General features: G+C 36.1%; 1 long non-coding RNA gene across 1 annotated transcript; it reads right to left on the minus strand.

The window, feature by feature from the left end:
* Positions 1-415: 415 nt before the first annotated feature.
* On the minus strand, positions 416-19,517 carry LOC148183152 (uncharacterized). The gene is made up of 3 exons (XR_015773820.1): positions 19,349-19,517; positions 15,532-15,788; positions 416-496 (listed from the first exon to the last, which is right to left on the minus strand). It is a non-coding gene; the product is annotated as an uncharacterized LOC148183152 (long non-coding RNA).

Here is a 19,517-nt window from a genome sequence, read left to right on the forward strand (position 1 = left end):
AGAAGGTTTCCTGATGTACCTTCCTGTATCACATTTCCTCAGCCTATTTTCTCCCATTCTGGAGGTGGCACTGACTGACTCCTGCTCCATTACAGTTTCTGTTTTGTGGATGCTGTCATAGCCAATGTTCTAGAATGAAAACCATGCTGAAATATGGAATATGTTTGGGACCAGAATCATTTTACCATAATCTTGGAAAGCTTTTCATGCCACATTATTTATTTTTATTTCTTTTCAATGCACTTCCCATCTTAAAATGTCTTTTAAGGAAGTTTGTGCTCTACAGTTTAGTTTATTCCCATATTCACCTCTGATAGTTGAGTACTATCCTCCTGCTATTATTTTGTGTTCTGCTTTTCTTGTAAGGGGTTTGAGGAATGGGGGATTGAGGGTATCTCAGAAATATACTTACTTCCTTGTTTCTTCCTCCGTTCTTGTCATGAACAAGGTTTAAATATTGTTTCTGTAGTAGAAATCTCTCCTTTGTGAACCAACACTAAGTAGACGGAAGTAATACAGGCAGTTTTATTTAGATGAAGATAAACCCAAATCTCTCCTCTTTCTATTTTGAGCTCTTCTTCAAGCAGAGTAATCTTACACTCTAGTTTTTCAGTACTTTTTAATTATTCTCATCAGCATTTTCTAATCTAGCCTGAGAGCCTGTTAGAGAACAAAAGGATACCAGATGACTTGTGCTATTTTGGTATTTATTTGGTACTTGTTTTGGTTGAACTTAAATGTTTGGTATAGTTATTTACATTTTCTTGTGGTATGAATAAGTATGCATTGGTGTGATACATTTTGAATTTACTGCAAAGACAAGAATTTAGTTTAGCATTCTGTTTGTGAGCTGTTAATCTGAGTAAATTAAATTCCCAATAGTAAATAACAGTTAGTTGAGGATTACAGACTATGTGCAAATGGAATAAATTTGTCAAAGTGTTTTAAAAACCTAAGTAATCAGAGAATGGGTAAAAGCAGCAAAACAAATTACAGGTGGAGAGAAGAGTTGTGTGTATTAATTATTTCCTGCAAACTGTTTGCTTATGTTTGCTATAGAACTGAGTATTTCAGACCAGGTGCCATTCTTCAGAAAATTACTTAGATATGAGAAATATTGCTTGGATTTTAGTTGTACAATGAAGTGACAATTGCAATTGACTAGGTGAATAAATAGGAAAAAAAATCTTTGCATATAAACAAACAAGATAATGCAACTCTTTAACTGAAAGGGTGTTGAACTGTTCCCACATTGTTGGCTGCCTCTAGAGAATAATTTGCCTCACAGGCTCAGTAGTTTCGCATAGATCTTCTTTACTCTGTCCTGCAACATTTTCTCTGTTTGGAAGTGGTAGGGATTTTAATAAAAGGGTAGAAACACCACAGTAATATAATGCAAAAGAGGACCTGGTAAAAAGAATCGGGACAGGGTTTATATTCAGTATGGGAACACAAATCCAGAGAAAGATTCTAAGAAGGGGGAGGAGGGGAGTAGGAAAAAGGAAAAAAAAAAAAAAAAGCCACACCACAGATGCTCAAGTGTTCATTACCCAAATCTTTGCAGGAAGCAATTGAATAGAATTACCTACAAAGAGAATGTGGCATTTTAACATTATACAATCATGTTCCTCATGGCAGGTGACATCTATCTCCTTGATGGAGACTGTATCTCAAAAATACATTCACCGAGCTGTCTATAAATTCAAATAAACCCTGCAATTTAATTTTCAACATATCCATATGTTTGAGAATCAAGCTTTCAGCAGTTGAGTACAGTTTGTGTTGATACTACTGTACCCTGTGAATAAGGAGAAAACAATGTACTGCCACTGCAGCTATAGCCAGGTTTAGCAGGGGTCTGCAGGGAGAAAGGATTCGTCCCAGTGTTCTGGGTCTAATTCAAGATCCAGTCAATAGAATTTCCAAGAAGTTCATCCTTTCTTGTTTGGTCAAACGCAACCTTTTTCATGGTTTAGAGGAACTATGTCATTACTTAGTTAGAAACACAAAGAACCAAATGTGTCATTGTGCACCATGGAAATGCAGCCAAGAATCTTTTAAGATAAAATAAAACCCTTAATTCTTTAAGAAAAATAATACAGTAGAATGCGCATTCATTGAACTTCTTAAGTATAGATTTTTAGAGTATCTGATAAATTATATTGTTTGCAAGAAAAAGAACACCTGAGGCAGCTGCTGTAACAAAAGGAAAAATGTAGTTATTATTTTTCAGTTTTCAAAAAGGCATTTCCCAAATAGGTCTCATTTCTTTGTGTTTGTCCGATTTTATTTTTCCTAATGAAAAATGTTGTCTTAAGAGGTGAAGAAACAGCTTGAAATAATGAACAAGCAAGTAAGGACTTTAGCTGAATATTTATTTTTTCTTCTGGAATGGGATAGATACTGTAGGTTGAGAAATGTACTCTTACAGTGGTAGGTCTTTTCACAGAGTCAGTAGGATCCATGGGTGTGTTGGGATCAGTCAGAAAATTCCTAATAGCCAAAAACATTCAGAGATGTTTCTGACAGTAATCACCAGCAGATCTCCAAAACACTAACTGGGGTTTCAGTGCTCAATGATTTCATTCCAAGTTTTTGGCACAGCCCTGTCTCTGATGGTGATACAAAATTTTGGGTAAAAGACACCAAAACAAAAGCTCTGAACTCGGCTAGCTCTTAGTCCTAGGGTGGGCCTGACACCAGAAACCCCAAAGAGGAAGGCAAAGCTCCCTGTTCCATGCTTGCCCTGCCATGACCTCAGTGCTGGGAGGATGTGTGAGCTCCAGGCAGCTCCTCCCTCCTGTGCTGCCCAGGACAGGACACCTCTGTCAGGGCTTTGGCAGCGTTGTGTGAACAGAAAAGCTGGAGGAACATCCTCCAACTGCTGAGGTGGCCTGGCCTCACCAGGCCTCACACTTCACTCAGATAGTCTGGAGATGACCCGGCAGTCCGGGCCCTCATCTGAGACAAACAGTTGCAAAAGTGTTTCTTTGACATATTTGGCTTTTATAAGGCTGGCGGAGTATTGTCTCATTTTTTCACTGCCTGTAAGGTTGCTGTCTTCATTTGCATTCTTCAGCCTTTTCAAGGCCAGTTGGGATGTGCCAGACTTCCAGAACAATGAACATTTGGATAAGATAGAGTAAATTTGGCTACTAAAAGGAGTAAAAGTCAGTGCTGGCATTCTCCAATATCAACTCTTTTCATCAGGGAGAACACGATGATCTCCCATTAGACCATTAGTGATTTGGTATGTGAGAGGCAAGAAGACAATGACTTTTCAAGTCTTGGATCATATAATACTATTTCTGTACTTCAGAAACAAACTTTCTGAGCTGCCCCAAGTTGCCAAAAGTTTGTTACTTGTAGCTATAATGATTACAATGTTTAATAAATTTTCCCTACCAGGTATAGATCTAATAATTTTTTTGTGTAAAGGAGAATTTGGTGTTATATTTTGGCACATTAAGAAATTAAACATATATAGCCAGCTAATAAATAATGAAAATATATATTTAGGTGACCTGATGTTAAGACACAAGTTTTCACGTCATCCTCATCCTCTCATTGTGAGGCCTGCAGATTTGAACCTTGGCCACTGATATTTTTTAAGATAATAGAACTATGTTGACTTATCCTGCCAAGCATATGCTCCTTGGATTAGTGGAAGTTTCTGCATAATGTTTCAGAAAACATTTCACTGATGTTAGATAGCAGCATTTTGTTGTGGAACAACTATATGGGATACTTCAAATTATCCACATCTAACACAGAGCCTTCTTAAAAAAAAAAAAAAAAGAAAAAGAAAAGAAATAAAGAGAAGTGTTAAGTTATTTTAGAAGAAATTAATTAACTGCAGTCCTTGCAAACATTCTTGTAGTTGCAGCTACATTCTAATCAGCTGCAGTTTGATAATAGTTCAGTTTTCAACATCTGGGATCATATGTATGTATAGGAATTTTCCAAAGTCTTCTATTATTGTTGCTTGTTCTTTTTCTTTTTTATAAAATATTTTAAGTAAAAAACATGGGAGCAAACATTTAAAAAAATGCAGTGGTGGAGCTTTGAAAATTTATTGCACAGCTGGGGGCACTTAAAGAACTTAATTAACAAGCTCCAGCCTTAACATTCTCTCTCTTTAAGGGAAAAAAAATCAGTTAAGGTTTGTCCAATTAAATTTTAGAAGAGTTTGGTGATAAAAAAAAAAAAAAAAAGAAAAAAAAAAAGAAAAAAGCTGTGATTGTGAGCTTACAGTTTAAAAAGAGAAGCTCCAGAATAATGAAAACTTGCAAGCTGATTAATTCAGTGGAATGCTGCTCTGTGCATAGTTTCCACAAACTCATAAGCACTTGGGCATTTTTAGCCCAAATTTAATTATAGCCTTTGATAATCAGGCTTCGCTCAAAAGAAATCCCCTTCTTCCCATAATACTTGATGATGTAATGCTCTATTATAACTCAGAACTCTTCCCCCAGCACCAAAAACAAGCCGTCTTCATGTCAATAGGAAAAAAAAGGTGACCTCTCCTCTCGGAGTTTTACATTTCATGTTCTGCAAACTGATATAGATCATCCAAGGCTGCGTTGGTTTGGAGTTCTTTTTGTTGTGTTGTGGGTTTTTTGGTTTTGGGGTTTTTTTAATTTGCTACTGACTGAAAACAGCTAATAAAGGCTCAGTTCAAAGCTGTCTATTTCTTAGTGGGGGGGAAAAGATGTTATTCTGACATCATTGCTCTGAATGAGCAGCCTGTGGTTCATACAGTATACGCTCCCTTGGAATGACAAATTTTCTGCCTTTTTCTTGGGGGGAATGTTCAGGCAAAAGGAAAAAATGCATAAGAGAAGCAAAGAAAATTCATTTGTATAAGCTGGCCCCCCTACTGTGGAATTTTCAATTATATATATCTAATTATGGCTGTCAGTTGATGAATTGAGAAAAGACATTTTTTGTCCCCCCTCCTTTTTTTGTCTCTTCGTCATCTCTTCTGTTAGAATGATTATAGCACACTTACACAACTAATTGCCTTACTGCTTATTAGTGATACAATTATGCAGGCCAGACTCCTTGTGTGAACAACCATCTGCAGAGAAAAAAAAAGTGACACTATTCAAAACTATCCATAATTTAACCAATGTTATTCCAATGCACTGAGCTCAGACAATTGTTGGGCCTTCATATTTCATACCCACCCTGGAAAAAGAGGGTTGTGGGATTTTTTTTCTTTTTTGCTCTCTTTCTCTCTTTTTCTCTGTGCACTGATTCACCTCTTTAGACTCACTGTGAATTGGAAAGAAAGAAAGAGAAAAAAAGTGCTTCATATGTCAACAAAAAGGAGGGAAGTGAAGCATGGCTAATGCCCATTCCTCCTGTGGGCAATTTTTCTTCAAATTTTAAACTAATAGGCATTTTTTCCTGCTTTAGAAACAGTTGAGAAAGTGCAGATGTCCTGACCACAGAAATCTGTGTATGTACGTTTAAATGGTGTTAAAGCAACTGATGTACAACACAGAGCAGAGTAGAAAGTTTGCAGTGCATGTAATTGGTTCTTAGGAGAATGTGCAAGGAATGTCTCTGTCACAGCTCCTGGAGTGGAAGGTGTTGGAAAGCAAACAGGTGAAGATGCAGGGTCAGAACAGAGCTTTGTGTGTTGCTGGTTAAGCTAATGTGGAATATTTAAATGTTTAAAAGATTCTACTTTTCAGCTGTAGCTTAGAGATAATGTTAAAATGGCTTCCCCAGCATCGAGGCAGAGAAGAGCTTCATTTCTGTCATTTACCTTCATTCCTCCTTATGGCTGTGCTTGCCAAGTCTCTAAAATGTCAGTCTACCATTACTGTATGTCCAGAATAAATAAGAAATAAGTTGTTGTGGAAAACAGATTTTTTTTTTCCTTTAAGTCAGTATGAGAATACAGAAACATTCACAGGAAGAAAGAGCAAAACTTTCGTGTCAGTGCCTTTCAATGTCCATTGCAGAAGGCTTTTGGCTTACTAGAATGTATCTAACTGTAAAATAGAGAAGAATACAGACATTTACAATCTGTCTTGGAGGTACAGATACAATTGGCTTGGAGATACAGTTAAAAATGTACAGTTCTTATATTTCCAGGCTTTAAAAATATCAGTGATCATATCAAGGAGAAGCCATTAGATGTCTTGGAAGAGGAGATTGCCATTCCCTCCTTCTTCCCACTCTGTCTAGTGTTGTTCGACTGTCATCTGCACTGCAAATACAGACTGAAGTGTACATGTTTCTGTTTCTGCTTGTATTTCTAGAACTTTTTGGCTCTATGAGTGTTCTGATATAAGCTTGGATTTGGACCACTAGATCTTGAAGACTTAGTGTTTAGAAATTTAGTTGCTCATCCTGATTCATTCAAACTGTAGTGTCATTTATCTGTAACAATTTTAATGCAGTGCCCTGTTATTGTGAGCATGCTTATTAGAACAAGAATGAGCTCTATTTGTCTTCAAATAGGAATCCTGCTGGTTTGTTCATGGAGTCTCTGAGGGGTCTCCTTTAATCCCAGTGATTTAAATGCATGTTCAAAATTGAGAACTCCAAATTCCTTCAAAATGGTGTACTTCTGATGTCCAGTTTATACGACAGGGGAGTTAAAAATACAGCTTCTCATGATTCTAGTCCTGAACTTCTCAACCTTGAGACCTGTCAGCTATGACAGGAAGGAACAAAAGCACTGCCTTGCAAATTCATGTTTTACTTGTGCCTCAATGTCATGCAATGGACTCTTTCTATTTTTTTTATATTTTTTCCCAGGAGATGCATCTAAGAAGTTTAGTGTGAGTCTGCAGTTTGGTGGTGGTGATCCCAGAAGTTATGAGTTGTGCCCTGGGAGTAGAATAAGGCATCAGGTATTTTTGGTGCTCTCTAGAGAGAAAAACTGACAATCTAATTATGCAGATTCAAAAAAAACCCGAATGCTTCCAGTCAGCATGGTGTGATGAAATGTCTGCAAATAGTCTGGACAATCACATACCTGAACACTGGAGATCCCAAAAGACAGATCAAGACTTTCTGATGTTACAGCCTATTTCATAGTTCCTGGAACCTTCCCTGGGATGTTACAGAGGTTGTGGCAATAAAAACTGCATTGCACAACAAGGAGAACAAAAACTCTGGTAGTATTTATAATTGTATCTGCATGCATGCATGCAAGGCAGCTGAAGTATGTGGAGACAGCTTTAATGCGGGTGTAGCCCACACTGTGTGCCCTACTTAGCATGCTTCAGAGTTTTTTTGGATAATTTCTTGTGTGCCTGTCTAGACTGTCTTGAGGCAACCTAAGTGGAGTATAAGATGTAACTTAACATAAACTTATTTATCTGCCAAAAGCACACTCTGCAAGTAGATTATTTTCTCTTCACTGGTTTTATCTGTCTCCTTTACCCACTCCTAAAACAAAATTCAAAGCATGCACAGGCTTAAAAAACAGAAAATGGTTCCATAAAGAGGCTGGAGATGTGACAATGGCTGAAGGATGGTTATTTAAACACTATTCTTTACCTCCTTTAAACTTATTCAGTATCTGTGCTCCTAAAATATTTATTGAACGCAATTCTTAGAGACTGTCAGGAAGAATTATCTGTAGGAACCTTTCTATTTGCAAAAATACTGATAGCAGGCAAACAAAAATCCAAGAATGAGAGGAAAGAAGTATAAAATTGCATAAACACCTAGTACTTTTTCAGGCAGCTCAAGTTTTTCCACAGAAATTCTTCATGTATTTTAGGAACAGTCTAGAAAAGTGGACAGGGCACACTGATGGCATGGAAAATCATCATGGTTGAGATCGGGGTTGTTTGGTTTTGTTTTTCATTTAGAATGTGGTGTTTCTAAAATTTTGATGAATATCTCTGATCTCATCTCTCTGTTGAGACAGAGAGATGTCGTACTTTCTGAAAATTTTTTCATGGTAAATGACAGCAGTTATTAGTTTTGTTTCTCATTAAAAAGTAGCATAATTCAAAGTCTCAATTTTTCATGAAACAGATGCTTTGTCCCCCACTGAGCCCTGCTGTTAGAGAGGAGTGCTTCTTTCATGAGTTCCACTAGCATCCAAATGTCTCTTTTTGGGTCTCTCTAATTTCTGACATAACCTAATGGTTTTGTGTTTTGAAGAACTCCAGTGGATATACACAAAATTAACAAACTCCTTAGGTATTTCTTAAATTCATGTGATTTTGACACATTTTAGAAGTTTTTCGGGTATTTCCTTTGTAATCCATTTCAATGTACAGAAACTTGCAGAAAATGGTGCAGTGTAAGGGATGTAAGGATCTCTTCAGCTTCAGCTAGAGAGCTGAGAACGTGGAATAACCACAAGCTGGAATTTTGTGTTCCAATTTCTCCAGCTCTATAGATAAAAAAAAATAATTAAACCATAGCTCTAAACCATATTTCACAGTCCTGGTGTAGCACTGGGAACCAGCCTCACAAATGCCCAGAAATGCTGTCTGCTGTTTTAACTTTGTGGATTTTGTGCCTGTCCCCTGGCACTCCGTGCACACCGGGAGGTGACTCGGTCACATCCATGGCAAACACAGATGGCTCTGCAGGGTGTTCTTCCCCACACTGTTTCTGTGTGATGCTTGTGGGGATGGATACTCAGGTTGGCAGCAGGAAAGTCTGGTTTTCCATTTTAAAGATGAAAAGCTACTTTCAGGGTTTATGATCATACTGTATTAGAATAATTCAGAAGTAGAATATAAATGTACTTGGCATTGTACAAGAGAAGGAAAAAAAAAAAGGGTTTGGAGATAAAGTGCTGAGCCAAACCAAAAACTCCATCTCCTTTTACTGAAAAGCACTAAGCATACAGAAAATGTGACAGCCTCAAGTTTCCACTGGTGAGAGAACTTTTAGGTGTTTGCTTAGCTCTATGGAAATTATTCTAAAACAATGCCAAATATGCACTTATATTCAGAAGTGTAATTTCATATTTCCCTGCATTACATCTTAAGAGCATTTTTATGGGAACATTTTCTTGGTTTTTTTCCTCTCTCTGCTTTAAAGAGGATAAAGCAAATACATGAAACAAATGTTTAAATAATATATTTTTTCTACCAAAGATGAGAATCTTTATGCAGAATCTTTATGCAAGAATTGCTCAAGAATGTTTCTGATAAATAATGTCATAGTGGCTTGTAGTAGATATAAAGTAGCTGACAATGGACTGAATGTTAGGATTTGGCCAATAAAATTCCAGGCATGAGTCTTCTAGCTGAGGAATTGCGGCTTTCACTTCAGCAATCTTTTTGTTTTGGGGGTTTTTTTCTAAAAAGTTAGGAGGGAAACTAAAAAATAGTTAACAGTGATAAGAATCTCACCCTCTGTGTTTAAGCAGGAGTCTGAACCTTAGAGCAGACTCAAAAAGTTGATAGTTTTAAGTTTGTCCAAGGAAACAAACTTCTTACCTGCAATTTTTTTATATATTTCAATATCTATCAACTATTTTACTTTGTAAGTGCAAAGCAATTCTTACAGAAGCTTTGTTATAGTATTATTTATAAATATTCTTCTTGTTAAAGCAACATAATCTAGGACTAGAAGAAATAAAATGTCACATATTTACACATACCAACCAGTGTCAAGGATCTTAAATGAGGATGTATTTGGTCTGTATTTTTTTCTACTGCTGTAGTAATTCTGCAAAAACCTCTGAAGCATGACATTCAAAACTAAGTTACATTAAAATTATTATATTTTCCATAAGATTTGAAACAATTTAACCCTTTGAAACAAATGGTATAAGAGTATCAGGATGAACATATTCCAGACTATTTTGGTGTGATACATTATCTAAATGAGTGAAGACATTTCTGATGTCTAGGTATTTAGCACCTTACAAAAGTGTAGCAATATCCATTGGTTGAATATTCATCTAAACTGAAATTAAATGAAGATTGCCTGCAATTTTTTTTTTTTTTTTATCATAAAGATGAACTGCTGAAGCAATTTTAGCTGTTGACACAGCAGGTGTCAACAAAGGTGTCACAGTTAGTTTTGGTAAGTCAGACATTGCAATTCTTTTTGTTAGTTTTGGTAAGTCAGACATTGCAATTCTTTTTCTGGTTTCTCATTTTCATATTGACCAGATCTTATCTGGGCACTGACGTGATTACACCGACACAGGGACCTTAAAGAAGTCATTCAGCATCACCAGTATTAAAGTGGGGAGGAATTAAACCATGACAAGTGAAACAACTTGCTTTGGTTGAGAAATCACTTAGCCTGTCATCATTTTACACAACCAAAAACAGTGCCGGCCATAATCTGCCTGCCTTTCAAGTTGAAAAAAATACATTACTTATGCAGAGAATGTTTCTAATGTAACAAAGAGAAGGAATAAAAATGCCTTACAACAGTTTTATTAAAAACGAATTCCCACAGTAAATACATATACACTCTAGTACCATGGTGAAACAGCCAAAGACATCACTGTTAAGTGCTATGGGAAGTACTTATAAATTACTTGAAATAAAAAACATTGTTGCCTGGACATCAGGGTTGAAATGCTGCAGTTTGTAATAAATTAACACAGAACTTCACTTCCCCTCCTCTAACAAAGCAGCCATTTGTCTGAATAACCCACATTCAGCTGTGAGTTATATTTTCACAACTGCAACTGCATTCATTTGCAAATCATTCTCCAGTTTTAATGCTGAAGTTTTAAATACCTTAAGAACTAATAAATAAAGCAAAGTAGAGCAAACAGTTGGCTTGTAGCCTAAAAACTGGCCTAATTTCTGGGGGGTTTTCTTTCTTCTTTTTCCTCTTTCACAGTAATTTTGTACATGTCTGACATTTATTTAAGCTGTGTTTTGTTTTTAGTCTGAATGTTTTTTCACAATATTTAAATTTAGTGAGAACATTTCATATTAGCAGCAAAAATAAAGACTATAGTTATTCAGGTTTGAATATTAAAAAGCTTGTAAGGATTTAATTCCTTGGCAAGTTGCAAATAATCTTTGAGTTACCTTGAGATTTTTCTGTTGTAAATCGCTTTTATCTCTAGAAAAGAGTTTTCTATTTGTATTGATTCTAAGCTTTATGCAGAAATTTTACTCTAGAGTATGAGTCCCTCATTTTCCCAGATTAATTTTAAATATACATCAGAGAACCATTCCAATATAAGGGAATCTGCTTTCAGTACTTACTGGGTAAAAATAAAATGCAATACTTTATGGATATTTAAAATAAACTTAAATAAATAAATAAATAAATAAATAATTTTAACTCTATTTAAATAAACTTAAATGAAGTATTAAGATAGAAGCATTTATTTACAAAAGTTGTGTTCTGAGGATATTTTCCTGGCATTATTGATGGCTGGTTTCTATAGATAGAATCTTAGGCTTTGTTCCACTTACTCGTTTTGTTTTGAATAAATTCCTGTGGGCATGCCTGAAAGGGTTGGTAGTCATTTTCAGGAAGTGAAATTTAGGAAACAAAGTTCTTTGCCGGGACTACTTGGGTTTAGAATTGATCAAGTTTTCATAAAAGAGGATTTGAAACACTTCTAAAATCTCTTTTCTCCTTTTGTGAGAGTAGCCGATCTGTATGGTGAAGTGTTTCTTAGTGTAAACTGTGTTCCATGAAAAGAAAAATATAACTTTAATGCAAAACCTCTATTTACAAAAATATCTTGTGTTCATCGGTTAGCATTGTACCCACTACTTCAGAACTAAGAGTATCAAGGTCAATTATTTGAAACTATTTCTTTCAAGAGTAACTGCTTATTTTTAAAAGTTTACAGCAGTTTTTGAAGAAAAAGCATTCTGGTCTGAGTTCTTTTCTGTATATCCTGTCCCCAGCCCCCCATTCCCCCAGTTAAATGCGTGTAAATCAACTGTACACAAACCAAACATCTGTGTGCTCAAAACTGAAATCATCTCATCTCTTTGCAGATTGAAGCAGATAAGTTTCAGTGTTTTTCTTCACAAAACATCTATGCTAATGTGAGAGTAAAGAAGGCAGTTCTAAAAACCCCTTCCCTCTCACCCTCCATTTAATTTAGATGTAAACAGGTCTTCTTGCTGATTTGATTTAAAGCTATTCTATTTTTTCTATCAGCAATTGAAAATTTTCTATATTTTGCTGAGCCAAATGGAAAAGGAAAAAATGAAAGTACCTATCTGACACGATGGGAAAGGAAGAGACTGTCCCTTTTGAGATTAAATTACACAGAGTGCTTTAGCTGTGGCACAAAACTGCTCCCTGTAAGATCCATTGTGGAACTGAAGATGGGGTGAGAAAGTGAGCTCATCTTTGAAACTGGGTTTATAGGTGTAATGCTACAACTTCTCAGGCATTTCTGTAACCCCTCCTTTGAGGAAATTGTCTGCAACTCTTCAGCTAAGAGATTATTTATTTACTTATTTATTTATTTATTTGGGAAATTAAATCCATTAATCATCCATTTTTTGGCCTTGACTCTGGTAATTTCCAGTTATATCCAAGGCTATCTTAAGCAGGCAGCATTTTTTTCCTAAAGAGAGTGAAGGATCTGCAGGTAGCCTCCCACCTCCACAGAGCACAGATCTCTGTGAAGTGGGGTAACCTGCCATGTGTAGTGAGCAACATTTTAACGTGTGCAGCAGCAATGTGTGGTACAATTATCAGGCACAGACTACAGAGCCAAGCCTTGCTTACTTATAGATCCAAGTAATTCCATCAATTAAAAGGTTTTTTTGAAAATAAATAAAGGCTTGCCTATGAAATTTGAAAGAAGTTTTCCTATTGCTTACTGACAATTAACAGAGATGAATACAGCCCTTGATGTACACCTTTCATAAATTCTTAAAATCAATAAGGTAGAGTTACTAAATCACATGTACATTTTCCTTATGCATATAAATGTTCATAACAAGCAAAAATTGAGTTCCTTTTATTTGTGAAAGATTTGTATGAGGATAAAAAAGATTGGGGTTAAGATTAAGAGGTAATGATGTGACAGGCTTTAGCTAAGACAAAATCACTTCTCTAGTTAGCAGAGTAATTTCAGCAATACATCTTCTGTAATTTTTTTAATCACTTAGTGATTACTTGTGTGGTGCTATTTGATTCATTGGCCATCAGTACCTGATTAAGATTCTATGCTTAGGCCATCATTACTTTTCAACAGGCCACCCATATGGTGTTAGTGTTGAGCCAGTGCAAATCCCCCAGCTTAGCACTGTATATTCTGTTAAAGAAGACTACGTGAAATGCTGACATTAGCATATGTTCTCCTCTTATTCTGTTGACCTTTATCCATGGCATTACACTAACACTGGATCTTTGGAATTGGTCCAGTAAGAAATTGGGTTGAAATGATAAAATTAGCCATCTGTCTATTAAAAACTTTACTGAGCCAACAAGTTGGAACAAACGAGCACAATGATGCAATGAAATGTAACTATCAGATATAAGCTTTACTTTGGGGTTGATTTTCTGTGTGTTTTTTTCTCTCAGCTATAAATGGACTTTCTTCCCCTATCCATGGTAGATATGAATTTTTGTGTTCAAACTTCAAACTTATTAGGAAATCTCCCTCTGATCATTAATAACAAAAGTATTTTTAAAAATTAAATTAATTACATGCACTTGATATTGCTGATATTTTTCTTAAGTTATTTTCCTTTTCAGTGTAGTTACTGTGATTTTGATTTTAGAAGTACTGATAAAATACTTAGCTTAAAACATGATTGGAATAGTGATAATTAGTAGTTCAAGAGCTACAATCTCCAAGAGTTTGAACATTTTCCCCCTTTGATTGCAAATTCTCTGTTAAAAATAGGAACTACAGTAGCTTGGACTATAAAGAGCCTAGTGGAGCATTTTTGAAAAATAATTCATTTACTAATTAACAAAATGGTGTTTGTTTATTTACAGTACATAAAATGTTTCTATCAGGAAATAGCCTGCTAATACTCTGCCTCTACCCCGCTGTGCTGACAGCAGAACATCTGCAGTTTAATTTAATACATTTACTAAATGAAGTGGGTAAATAAGGGGATGCTAAACAGCTACTTCCCAGCCTCTGATATTTTTGCTTTTCTCTGGAGGTCAGAAGCGCTGATGAATGATTCCTCATCTTCCCCTTTGCTGCTGTTCCAAGAGGTTCCCACGTGCTGGTGCTGTTCCAAAGGGTGCCATGTTCCAATTGTGATTGATGAAATTACATTGGCCCATAATACCTCACTTTATCTGCTCATCAGTCTCTTTAAATGCTCTCTATGTTACTGTCAGGGATTATTTTACTCAGAATATTGCTTTATGCATTTTCAAATGTGTATTTTTGAGTCACTCTTGGTTCTGCATCCTGTTCCAGGCTGTAGGAGGGTAGATGATAAACCCAGCATAAGAAAAATGTTTGGATTAGTACCATACCCAAAGGTGGATATTTTATCAAATATAGCACTTGAAACAGAGGTGTCTTTCAAATGTTCATCTTTGCCTCATTATTTTTAGCTCAAATTCAGTTTGCCAGGTGAATATCAGAAACAGCAGTAAGAGAAGCACTGAATTGAGTAATAAGTGCTTAAGCCACTGCTTCTTGCTAGAAAAACTCAGGAATTTATGGTTTGAATCAAAGATTTATAGAACATTATTCATGAGCTCTAGGACAAAGCATAGAGGAGAATGAAATTTTCCTCCTTTTTAGTCAGATATCTTAACAAAATTCCATTCCTATTAAGTACTCAAATATTTTTCATGGAACAGTTGAAATGCCAATTTATCTAAGGCTGGTCTCTTTCTGTTATACCTTACAATAACCCTGTAATTCATTCTAATGATTATTTGTAAACTTTGTCCTTGTTCTATATGAAATTCAATTCTATACCCACAGGTTTTGCAGGGTAAACCCCAGTTCTTCCCTTAGAGCTGGTAATGGAGTGGAGGGTACCAGAATGATGCTCAGATGAGCTCCTGGTAACAGATTCCTTCAGCCACTGCATGGCTCTCCTATGTGGATTTTGAGTTTAGGATTTAGGGAAGAGCCCTTGCCTTACATTCTACTTTCTCTGTCCTGGGCTGAATCATGGTATCCTGATGTTAATTCCATGTTTTACTGGCAGCATACCTTAAATGGATACTGAAAATACTTTTCTGTTGATACTAAGTGCATTAAGCCAATAATACACAGGTTTGTAATAACTGTGACAAAAAAAAAATCTATTGGAACACACAAAATCTAATTTTGAAGAGTGAGTTAACATGTTAACACCTCCTTCCCCTCCCTCCCTTTAAACAAGGAATTTAGCAGGTTTGCAAAAGGGGTCTCTGTTTTTGATAGATGGTGAGAGGGTTAAAGGAAGTATGTTTTCATCAGCTAATGTTAACCTATTTCAATGTCATAAGTAGTACTGGAATAATTAAAGATATATTATATAAAAAATACATTGGTTGTTGCCAACAGCTCACAATTAATCCTTGTGTGCCTCCAGAGGTGTGGGAGTTTCACTGTTGAGAAGAGACAACAGCAACATTTCACAGCTGCTTCTTTGAGTTTCCACCACAAGAACTTACCTTTACATTTAATGTGTAAGGATGTCATGAACAGTTGTTTTCTGGGGGGCAGAGACTCAGATCCCCCACAAGCACGGTCTTTCCCCTGGTTTCCACCACCTGCTCCAGGCAGTTTGGTCCCTTGGGACAGAGGAGTGGTTCCATCAAGTTTGCTACTAGGGCAGTTTCTTATATTGACTTCTGACATATGGAACTTCCCAGAAAATGAACAGCACCGTGACTCAAGTAGAGAGTAAAGGTATCTATTGCTGCAGCATCTGTTTGTCAGAGCAAAAATAAAAGTTGTTTATTTAGCAAAGCCTGACTTTTGCATATTCATACCAAGGAAACTATTTAATTCAGACTCAGTTGTGTGCACACACATACCTATATCAAAGATTCTCCAAACATGCATATGCATTCTTTTTTATTTTAAAGGAGTGCATAAAAGTTTTCTAACCATGCTTTGAACTTATTCATAAGATTTTATGTGTCTACCTGGAGCAGATTTGAAATTGCTTTTTATAAAATATGCTGTATTTATAAAATGTTTTTTTGGATGCCTTTTTATTTTTCGGTGTTTTTATCAGCCCCAACTCTAGATTTCATAGAGTCTGGGGAATTTACAAAGGAGCCAACTTGGAGTAAACTTAAGTCACAGATATTGTACATACAATAGTCTGTCTGCAGACGCCAAGCCTCACTTTCCTCCTCCACTAATAAAAGCCAGTAACAGTTGTCTGATCTTTTGCATCAAAGACAGTGTTTATGAAGTGGCCTGTATCGTTATCTTAAAATATACATATAATTCCTGCATTGAAAGCTTGAGAAGAATTATGAATCAACATTTCATAGTAAATTGTACACAGATTTGAGGACTGAAATAATATGTTTCATTCATAAATACTGAGCCTTCAAAATAGGAGCACCCATGAAACAGACTTCCCCTGACTAATGGTATTTACTTGCCTGATTGACCTTTTGTGTGCATGTGTGTGTGTGGACTGTGTATCCAGTATTTTAAGGTACTGGACTGTGTATCCAGTATTTTAGTGTACTGGACTGTGTATCCAGTATTTTAAAGATTTAATTAATAATATTCCTTAGTTTTCCTGTTCACTGATTTTGGAATATTGGATTCTGATTTAAGTTGGGTCCAGCTCTTTGCATAAACATCTTGCAGCTTGGAGTCTTCTGATGGTCAATGGAGAAATACAGAGCAGAATGCAGGAGGGTTATTCCAGCAGTGTTTTTGCAAGGCTTAGGGGTCACTTGACTGCACCTCAAAGGAGAGATGTTGTGGCCAGTTGGGACTGTTTGGTCTGGCTGGCAATTTACTCCACCATGAAGTTCTCTAGAGTGTGGGCTGTGGTCTGGGCAAACTCTCATGGTTGGACTCAACTGCAGCTGAACTCAGAGCCCTCCTGCCCCTTATTGATGTGGACTGTGAGCATGGTCCAAGCTTGCCATGCTTGGAACTTTGGGAAGAGACTGCTGGGGAGCAGCCAGGCAGCTGCAGCAGCCCGAGGGGAAGGGATCCCAGTCTGCCCAGCAGCACTGGCCCTGTCTATCCCCATTCCATGGGCACTGCCTGTGTGGGAGCAGCGAGGATCAGGATCAGAAGGGACACAGGAAAGCCTCAGCTGGGACCTGTGTGTTTCAGGAGCTTTCTGCACATGCAGGTGGTTTGCCTGTGGCTATGGAACACATCAGCTCCAGAAAAGGTGAAGAAATGTAGCTCATTTCAAATATTATTTTGGTTCTTTTGTGATGTATCTTTAAAACACACAATCCAAAGGGAATTACGCTCTGGATACTTTGTTACAGTAATTATCTGGGTACACCTAAAAGCAACAATGAATTCAGGTTAAATTTGATGAACATACACAAGTAAAAAAGACATGTTGAAATATCAAAATAAAGTTTTTGTATATATTCTTGAATTTCCAGCCTGCAAATGCCTTTACTTTTTATAAGTAGTTAAAATGCTCTAAAGAAGACATTTCATTTTTTACCAAACAGAAATTTTTATTTTGGCTTCTTTTTGTTTAGTTTGTTGGAAAAGAAACTTTTTTTAAGAGTAAAAAAATATTACACAAATCCTTAACTTCTTTTCCGGATTTCTTTTTCTTTTTTTTTTTCTTTTTTTAAATGTTAAGCAGGACATCTGCAGCTAAAAGAATTCAAAATTTATTTGAAATTATAGGTTGATTTGAAGGTGGAATAGAACAAATGTTTTGGAAAGCTTGACCTTTATTTACTTTGATAATCTCTATTATTTATGAATAGGCTTCAATGTAGATCTATTATGAAATTATATACTCACTTATAGTCACAAATATGGTAAGTGCTGAACAAGTTTGGCAGTCATTTCAGAAAAACCTTCCAGAAACTTTGATATTTTTGCCAAAGTTCTGCAAGACCTCCAAGCACTTTCCTTAGCCAGAAGGGTGCATCAAGAAGCACAGGGCAAATCAAATTAAGAGAAACTAATGTTCATGAGAAACAGAAATCTATCTTTTACATTTCTGTTCGTAAAATGTTGAATTGGGAATATTTTATGAACAAGGGATAATGGTTAGCAGAGGGATGAATCTAGGAAATGTATGTTGATCCCTGAAGTATAGCAAAACAGCAATGCTAGAGTGTATTTCCCAGCTAATTTCTAGGCTCCAGAGTTTGTGGGCTATCAGCATTTACTGAAATGATCCAGTATGTCATTAACTGTTTCAGTGTATGAACTTAGTTCTTTCACTTTCATCGTGGCAAATGCAATATTTTTCCTTTGAATGATTTAAAAAATATACCTATGGTTAGAGAGGATGACTTTGATCACTTACTGGTATATATTTAATATAAAAATTCACAAAGTACTTAAATTAGCATGCATCTGGTGTTCCTGTTTCATAGCTCGTGTTATAGTTTACTTATGTCTCAGTCATTTGCATCAATTAAATTGAATTGGAATATTTTTCTCCTCCTACTTTAGCCCTTCATCTTCAGCTGTCAACATGCATATGCCAGTCAGCAGTGTAGCTGTCAAAGCTGACATCAACATCTGTACTTGTATTTTTCTGGTGTCTGTATCTGTCTTAATTCTGAGTATTTCTTAATGTTTTTCTTGCTGCTGATAAAAGGATTTGCAGAGTTAAGTTTCTACTATTCTTGTCTTTAGGGGCCGGTGGAAATTTCACTGTAGAAACCTGACTTCAGCAGAGTCACTGTATTCCCATAATTAGGATCAGAATCTGGAGGGTTATAAGCTTTCAGCAGTTTTTTTCTTGCTATCAAGAAATCCTGCCTTCACTGAGGTTAATAAAAAAATGCTTATTTCAATTTAACCAGTTATTCCATAATTTCATAATCTCCATAATTCAGCTAACACAAAAGCTGTGATATTTCTTCTGAAAAGTAAAATTGGAGAGTATGAGGATAGGCAAATGTGTTTACAGAAATCTTCATAGTAGTTGTTCAACCAAGTTGTGAGAACATTATTGCTTAAAATACTTCCAAGTGAAATTCTGTGACTGAAATTAAAATCTTCCTCATTTGCTTCAATGGATGCAGTATTTGTATGTTCCAGATCACTGAATAAAAAATGAAACATTTTAAACTTAAAATTCTTCATGTAGAGATTAGGACAATGTACAAATTAGGAGGAAACAGTGGAAGCAGCTCAGCAATAAAGCTTTTATAAATAAATAAAAAGCACCTAATTTTCAGAGCAAATGAGAGCATACGATGAGTGATGTGCTCCTAACGAGTCCTGAAAAGCTTCCAGTGTAAATAAACAGATGGTAAAAATACTTAAGTTACAAATTTTTCAAACCACAAATACCTAAGTCACAGGTCTGTGCTGCAGACTTCAAAGAAAAATATTGCATCCAGCTTTTCCAGGGTGTAAACATTTCCTTCCTCTTCAGAGGGAGATAATAAATTGGTACTTCCTCCGCACGGGAAGGTTGTGAAGCTTATTGAGCAGCTCAGGATTTGAAACCTGATGGGTG

This window comes from Pseudopodoces humilis, chromosome 14 (genome assembly GCF_049639895.1).
Source record: "Pseudopodoces humilis isolate 2021_Gansu_Grassland_sample_001 chromosome 14, ASM4963989v1, whole genome shotgun sequence".
Lineage (NCBI taxonomy): Eukaryota > Metazoa > Chordata > Aves > Passeriformes > Paridae > Pseudopodoces > Pseudopodoces humilis.